The sequence below is a fragment of the Lolium perenne genome, chromosome 3 (genome assembly GCF_019359855.2).
Source record: "Lolium perenne isolate Kyuss_39 chromosome 3, Kyuss_2.0, whole genome shotgun sequence".
NCBI classification, from domain to species: domain Eukaryota; kingdom Viridiplantae; phylum Streptophyta; class Magnoliopsida; order Poales; family Poaceae; genus Lolium; species Lolium perenne.
Window position 1 is genome coordinate 65,807,695 of NC_067246.2, and position 8,302 is coordinate 65,815,996.

Sequence of the window (8,302 nt, forward strand, 5' to 3'; positions counted from 1 at the left end):
TAACGTTGCATAGAAAACAAAAAATTTCCTACCGCGAACACGCAATCCAAGCCAAGATGCAATCTAGAAGACGGTAGCAACGAGGGGTTTATCGAGTCTCACCCTTGAAGTGATTCCAAAGCCTACAAGAGTAGGCTCTTGTTGCTGCGATAGACGTTCACTTGCCGCTTGCAAAAGCGCGTAGAAGATCTTGATCACGATCGATTCCGGCGCCACGAACGGGCAGCACCTCCGTACTCGGTCACACGTTCGGTTGTTGATGAAGACGACGTCCACCTCCCGTTCCAGCGGGCAGCGGAAGTAGTAGCTCGTCTTGAATCCGACAGAACGACGGCGTGGTGTCGGTGGCGGTGGAGAAGTCCGGCGGAGCTTCGCTAAACGTGCGGGACGTGGTGGAGGAGAGAGGCCGCTAGGGTTTGGGAGAGGGGGGCGCCGGCCACTAAGGGGTGCGGCCACCTTGGTGGTTCTTTGGTGGCCGGCCCCCTCCCCTTGGCCCCTCATTATATAGGTGGAACCCCAAGTGTTGGTCTCCAAGTCTTCGAATAAGACCCGAACCAAAAACCTTCCATATGGTGAGGAAACCTACCCAAGCTAGGACTCCCACTAGAGGTGGGAGTTCCACCTCCCATATGGCGGGGTGGCCGGCCCCCTAATGGGGAGTCCACTTGGGACTCCTCCCCCACTAGGGTTGGCCGGCCATGGAGGTGGAGTCCCATGTGGACTCCACCTTCCTTGGTGGTTTCTTCCGGACTTTTCTAGAACCTTCTAGAACCTTCCATAGAAACTTCCGCATCATTTTAATTCACATAAAATGACATCCTATATATGAATCTTATTCTCCGGACCATTCCGGAACTCCTCGTGATGTCCGGGATCTCATCCGGGACTCCGAACAAATATTCGAACTCCATTCCATATTCAAGTACTACCATTTCAACATCCAACTTTAAGTGTGTCACCCTACGGTTCGTGAACTATGCAGACATGGTTGAGTACTCACTCCGACCAATAACCAATAGCGGGATCTGGAGATCCATAATGGCTCCCACATATTCAACGATGACTTTAGTGATCGAATGAACCATTCACATACAATACCAATTCCCTTTGTCACGCGATATTTTACTTGTCCGAGGTTTGATCTTCGGTATCACTCTATACCTTGTTCAACCTCGTCTCCTGACAAGTACTCTTTACTCGTACCGTGGTATGTGGTCTCTTATGAACTTATTCATATGCTTGCAAGACATTAGTCGACATTCCACCGAGAGGGCCCAGAGTATATCTATCCGTCATCGGGATGGACAAATCCCACTGTTGATCCATATGCCTCAACTCATACTTTCCGGATACTTAATCCCACCTTTATAACCACCCATTTACGCAGTGGTGTTTGGTGTAATCAAAGTACCTTTCCAGTATAAGTGATTTACATGATCTCATGGTCATAAGGACTAGGTAACTATGTATCGAAAGCTTATAGCAAATAACTTAATGACGAGATCTTATGCTACGCTTTAATTGGGTGTGTCCATTACATCATTCATACAATGACATAACCTTGTTATTAATAACATCCAATGTTCATGATTATGAAACTAATCATCCATTAATCAACAATCTAGTTTAAGAGGCATACTAGGGACTTCTTGTTGTCTACATATCACACATGTACTAATGTTTCGGTTAATACAATTATAGCATGATATATAAACATTTATCATAAACATAAAGATATAAATAATAACCACTTTATTATTGCCTCTAGGGCATATCTACTTCAGCTACCATACAACAAACGCAAGGTGTGTAACTATGGATCAAGTGTGACCAGAGAATTAAAGCACAATGATCTAATGGAAGTTCTGTCCTGGTTCAACAACAAACAAGCTCAAGAACCTGGGTTTTACTACTCTATGGATTTAGATGGAGAAAACAAGGTTACAAGCATATTCTGGTCAGATGCAAGAGCAAGACAGTACTATGATCTATACGGAGATTGCATATGTTTCGACACCACTTTCTTGACAAACAAGTACAACTTACCATTCGCACCAGTTGTTGGCATATCGCCACATGGAAAGACTTATTTGTTTGCTTGTGCGTTCATCATAAATGAACAAGCAACAACATTTGAATGGTTGTTCAGACAATTTCTGAAAGCAATGGGTGGAAAACATCCACAATCAGTAATGACTGATCAGTGTAGGTCCATGGGCAGTGCAATTAAATTAGTTTTTCCAAATGCAACACACAGACATTGCTTGTTCCATGTGAAGAAGAATTGTGATGACAAAAATGGACCAACATTTGCAGAAAATGAAGGATTGTATGAAGAAATGCAGGACATTATAGATAGCTCGTTGACTGAAGAGGAATTTGAAACACTATGGCCACAAATGATTGAGAAGTACAATGTTGGAGGAGTCAAAATCTTTGAGGACATGTGGACAAATAGAAAGAAGTTTGTGCCAGTATACTTCAAAACTAAATTTTTCCCATTTATCCAAACAACAGCTAGAAGTGAAGCGACAAATGCTTTGTTCAAGAAAGGAGTTGGTGCACAGTTTAGCATGACAAGTTTCCTGAGAGAATATCAACGGATAATGGATACAATACATGCAAATGAAGATGAATTGGACCACAAGGTTGCAAATAAGAAGGTAGAACCAACAAACTTCTTGACGAAGTACTATATAGAAAGACAAGCTCATGACCTGTACAACTTGGCAATATTCAGAAAATTTCAACACACACTCAAGGATGTGACAAGGTTAAATGTCCGAGAGCACAAAAGAGATGAAGTTTTTGTCGTATTCCAGGCAAAGAACTGTGCAATAAAAGAGCACCGCCATAGAAATTTCATAGTGCTAGTAAATTTGAAGAATGAGGAATACTCATGTGTGTGCTGCAAATTTGAAAAGGATGGCATCCTCTGCTGTCATATTCTGAAAGTTATGCTGCACCTTGAAGTAGAGAAGATTCCAGAGAAATACATTATTGAAAGGTGGCAAAAAAAGAGCCAAAAATTAAACTACAAACTCCCTGCGCCACAAGAAATGGACAATGATAGTCTAAGGTACAGCTTATTGACAAGAATATTGACACAGACAGCTTCAAAAGGATCTAAAAGCAGAGAAAAGTGCCAATATTTGATACAAGAAGCAAAAAGAATAGAAGAACACATGGACGCAATGGACAGAGTAAAGGAAAACACCGGGGAAACACAAGCAACAGATCAGCCAACATCAACAAGAACAGTTTCAAACTTGTTCAATGCATCTTTGCATGATGGTTCAAGTGCAACCATTGATATTCATGACCCTGATAAAGCTCACACGAGAGGACGTCCAAGGATGCTAACAATAAAGGAGAAGATAAAGCAAAACAAATTTTACAAGTGCTCACACTGTGGAAGTGATAAACACACATTGAAAAATTGTACAAACAAGCATCTTGAATTCAATTTGCCAAAACCAAAGAGGAACAGGAAATCAAAAGCTAAAGGTGCAGGTAAACATATAGTACTACCGAGATCTTGCATCTTAAAAACCATATTACCATGCTAGTTTCAAAAAAACTTATTATGTTTGGATGCAGGGACAAATTCTCCAGCTAAGAAATCAGCAAAGAAGGGGAAGAAAGCGAAGGATCCAGTTCAAGCAATTGAGCAAACTCAAGTCAATATACCAGACACATGTAGCGGAGAAGCATCTACAAATATCTGAAGAAGCTTCAAGAAAGATGAAAATCGATAACTTAATGATACAAATGCAGTTGTATTTGGTAAAAAACATGAGAATTATGTAATACATGATATACTGAAATGTATGGTCGTTTTGTGTTGTTACTAGAAAATATGGACTACAACATATTTTGCACATAGTTTATGTAGGATAAATATCTTATGCTTACCAAAGGGAGGGATTTATCCTCAATGGACTGCCTCAGATAAACTAAATCACAAAATTGATGTATGTGGTTTTGATATCGTTGGTGCCGTTGTTAGGAACACCTAGTGTTTTCATGAGTGATAAAATAGAGCGAAAGAAATACAAAGGTTGTCCTAGTGAAGAAAAATAGTAAATGCTTCAGCATATATATGTACAAATGAGTGGATCCTCCTCCTTTATCCGGGCTTGGAACCGGCTATCCAATATTAAAAAGGCGAAAAAAGAATGTTGGATAGGTGGAGTTACCCCATATATACCCCCATGCCCCCAAAATTTAAAAACACAAAGAATAAATAAAAGCAAAAAATAAAATGTAACCAGAGGCAAATTGTCCACATATATTCTTATATGGATTAGTAATGTTTTACATAAAAAACGAAATGATAAGTACAATACAAATATATACTAATCAAGAGTTCTTATAGAATTGAAAAATGACACAAGTATTCTGCTTCTTAATTCCCAAAAAATAACGCCACAAAGGACCTATGCCTGCAAAAAGAAAAAGGAGAAGAAAATTCACTTATACTAAAAAATGAACTACACTACAAGAGATTTGCAAATCACAAAAAAGAAACACAAACTACAAACCTGGATCTTATAGTTCAGAACCACTGATTTATCTACATTGTTCCTTTTGCAGAAAAATAGCTGATTGGCAATCTGAATTCTGATATGAATAATGTCTTCCTTGCAAAATAATGAGCATGTGTCCACCTCGGGTTTGAAAATCTCCATAAATTTCATAGTAAACACCCCACAGTCATCACTGTTTGAAAACACGTGAAAAAAAAGCCTCAAAAAATCACCTAAAAAAGTCAAGGAAAAAGTGTATCTCGCAGAATAAAATTGAGCAAGTTGAATATTTATATATAAAATTCAGAACTTACACGTTGCCTTGCTTTGGGACTTTGGCATACATTATTGAAAAGTTCCTAAAAATATTCTCCTCGGTTTGGAATATCAGTTGCCATAGTTTTACAAAGTTGTTAATCTAAAAAAGAAATCAGAAATAAAGATTCTATCATAATTATTGACACAAGTACACACATGTAGTTAAACCAAACAGGGGGTACTTACAAGGACATTTTTGATGGAAGTATGGAATTCATCGTCTTGGTTGTAAAGAGAATCGAGAAAGATAAACAACTTGAACTTGAAATTAATGGAAAAGGTAAACCAATGACGTGAGCGGCATATTGGGAAAAATAGCTACAAAATCAACATAGATATATACATATTAAAAAGCAAGAACATGGCATAGTGGTGAATGAACATTAAAATGCTAAAAAAGAAAGAACAAATACCATGTCAGATAGCTCCAGTCTCTTCCCTTTGCTTGCAGATGCTGCACCAAGAAAAGCTTTAGAAATTAATCCTAGCTGAACTTCATTGTTATAGTCCAAAATGTTTTCCTGGAAAACAACAAATAAAAGATAGAAAATAAATGTAAAGAAACAATTAACACAAGTAAGTTGCTCCCATGGAAAAGGTAGTTAAAAAGAAAATATAGATAAAGAAAGAATTTACTAACACCAATGAAGGAGATGAAATGGTGCCTCCCAGATTTACTAGGATGATTATCCTCGAACAATTTCCGACAAAAAACTGGAATCAAGAAGTTGTCAATGTGGCCTTCCCTCTGTAAAGATTGCCCAAGTGATATGAAGCTACAATGAACCTTAGAGAACTTAACAGAGCATGACCTAGCAAAACAAATAGGCAATTGCATAATAAGAAATCCAAAGTTACTGGAATTAACACACAAAAAGAAGACACCATACAAAATTAAAAATCAGACATACATACTTTTGCACTCCTTTTGTGTATGCCAATTCTACAATAGAACAGAAGTTTTTGACATCATCGTTTGTAATAGGAAACCGACGATTCTGAAGCAAAGGGAGCTCCAAAGAGTTTTTGGGCTGCAGAATGATGATATCATCTTTCGGGAACTTCTCTTCAGCAACATGCTGCGACAGATCTATATACTGATCCAAGTTATTATCAATTTGAAATTTTCCAGCAGGCGGGTGTATATCCTTCTGAACAGCATTGTTATTCAACTTGTTATACAGTTCATCGCTTTTGCTAGCAAGCTCAACTTGTCTCAAGCGGAAATCCTTTGACCCATTATTAACTTTTGGAGAATTCAAAATCTACAAAAAAAAAATGTTGTTGATAAATGTAAATGCATGAAAGGTACAAAGACACAAGAAAAAGAAGTAGAACAAAGCATTACTGAAGTATAATAAAACACAATAAAATATACACAAAAATAGATCAAAAACTTACAGGTTTCGGAGAGTTCTCAGCTACGAGGATAGGAGCTGCTTTTGATCCACTAATAGTGCTGCTTCTACATGTTTTCTTCTCTACTGTAACTCCTCGAGACATTTGAATACCAGAGACATCCTACAAAAACCACCAAATAATGAAGAGAGAATAATTAAAGAAAAATACAAACGACTACATGTATACTGAATCAAACATATAGGGACAAGCAGTATAGAAGAAAATTTACCTTTTCAACAAAACATTGAGCAAAATTGATCTTCGAAATAGGAGATGTGATATTGTTCTCCACAACAAAACCTCCAAAGGATATAGATTGATGGACATCGTTGTTATCATTAGCAGCTGAATGAGGAAACCTTGACATAACCTTACACACAGGAGGCATTGCAGGAGCTACAGACAAAACAGAAAAATATATGTTAAATACTGCAAAAATAAGAAAAAGCATGCACAACCACTTTCAAAAAAGTGAACCGAGTATCAGAAGAAAAAGAAGCACCTGTAACAGAGCTTTTCTCGGCTTTATTTGTCATCACACATTCCGGACTCTCTGTTGGAGAAAAAGAAACAAAAATAAAGTAAATGATTATGCAACAAAAAATGCTTCAAAAGAAACTATTTGCGAAAAAGCCACAAAGGAAACGAAAAGTTACCAAACACTTCGATAAAATTATTATCCACTGCATCATTGCTTGCTCTTTGCAATAATTCATGTTGGTTAATGAACCCAAGGTTGCTAGCTATGTCAGACTAACCTCGAAAAAATTAAAAACAAAATGTCATATATTAGGTAACAAAAAGGGTAAAGTAGCGATAAAATCAAAGCTAACAAACACTTTACATTCCGTTTGGGGCTGATTTTCATTTTCCCGTCTGGAGAGGCAACAATATTAGGTATCACATCACATTTGGGGATGGTAGCTTCTCTTGTGACTAGATTAGGTTCAGACTTCAAATTCTTCAAGAATTCCAACACATTAGTAACACACAATTCAGCTTTGGAGACATTGCGATGTTTAGCAGTAATTGCATACTGGACTGCCTCAATGATGCCATCAATAATCTATAGTAAAAGAAAGAAACAGACAGTAAGCAGAAAAAACATTTCTAATTCATAACTTACTTTTAGCAACATAACTAAGTCTTCGTGCTGCCGGATTCAAGAGGAGCTACTACTTCCGCTGCCCGCTGGAACGGGGAGGTGGACGTCGTCTTCATCAACAACCGAACGTGTGACCGAGTACGGAGGTGCTGCCCGTTCGTGGCGCCGTGATCAAGATCTTCTACGCGCTTTTGCAAGCGGCAAGTGAACGTCTACCGCTGCAACAAGAGCCTCATCTTGTAGGCTTTGGAATCTCTTAAAGGGTGAGACTCGATAATCCCCTCGTTGCTACCGTCTTCTAGATTGCATCTTGGCTTGGATTGCGTGTTCGCGGTAGGAAATTTTTTGTTTTCTATGCAACGAATCCCTACAGTGGTATCAGAGCCGTGTCTATGCATAGATGGTTGCACGAGTAGAACACAATGGTTTTGTGGGTGTTGATGCTCTTGTTGTCTTTAGTTTGAGTACTTTGCATCTTTGCGACATAGTGGGATGAAGCGGCTCGGACTAACTTTACATGACCGCGTTCATGAGACTTGTTCCTCGTTCGACATGCAACTTGTATTGCATAAGAGGCTTTGCGGGTGTCTGTCTCTCCTACTATAGTGAAGATTCAATTTACTCTTCTATTGACAACATTAGTATCAACGTTGTGGTTCATGTTCGTAGGTAGATTAGATCTCTCTCGAAAACCCTAAACCACGTAAAATATGCAAACCAAATTAGAGACGTCTAACTTGTTTTTGCAGGGTTTGGTGATGTGATATGGCCATAATGTGATGATGAATATGTATGAGATGATCATTATTGTATTGTGGCAACCGGCAGGAGCCTTATGGTTGTCCTTAAATTTCATGTTGAGTAGTATTTCAAAGTAGTTGTAATAGTTGCTACATGGAGGACAATCATGAAGACGGCGCCATTGATCTTGACGCTACGTCGACGATGA

At 38.5% G+C, this 8,302-nt stretch overlaps 1 long non-coding RNA gene across 1 annotated transcript; it reads right to left on the bottom strand.

Annotated features, from left to right (window-relative positions):
- Positions 1-4,292: 4,292 nt before the first annotated feature.
- LOC127339386 (uncharacterized) lies at positions 4,293-5,286 on the bottom strand. Its single transcript, XR_011754023.1, has 4 exons — positions 5,034-5,286; positions 4,844-4,947; positions 4,545-4,722; positions 4,293-4,445 (listed from the first exon to the last, which is right to left on the bottom strand). It is a non-coding gene; the product is annotated as an uncharacterized lncRNA (long non-coding RNA).
- Between the last annotated feature and the right edge of the window lie 3,016 nt (positions 5,287-8,302).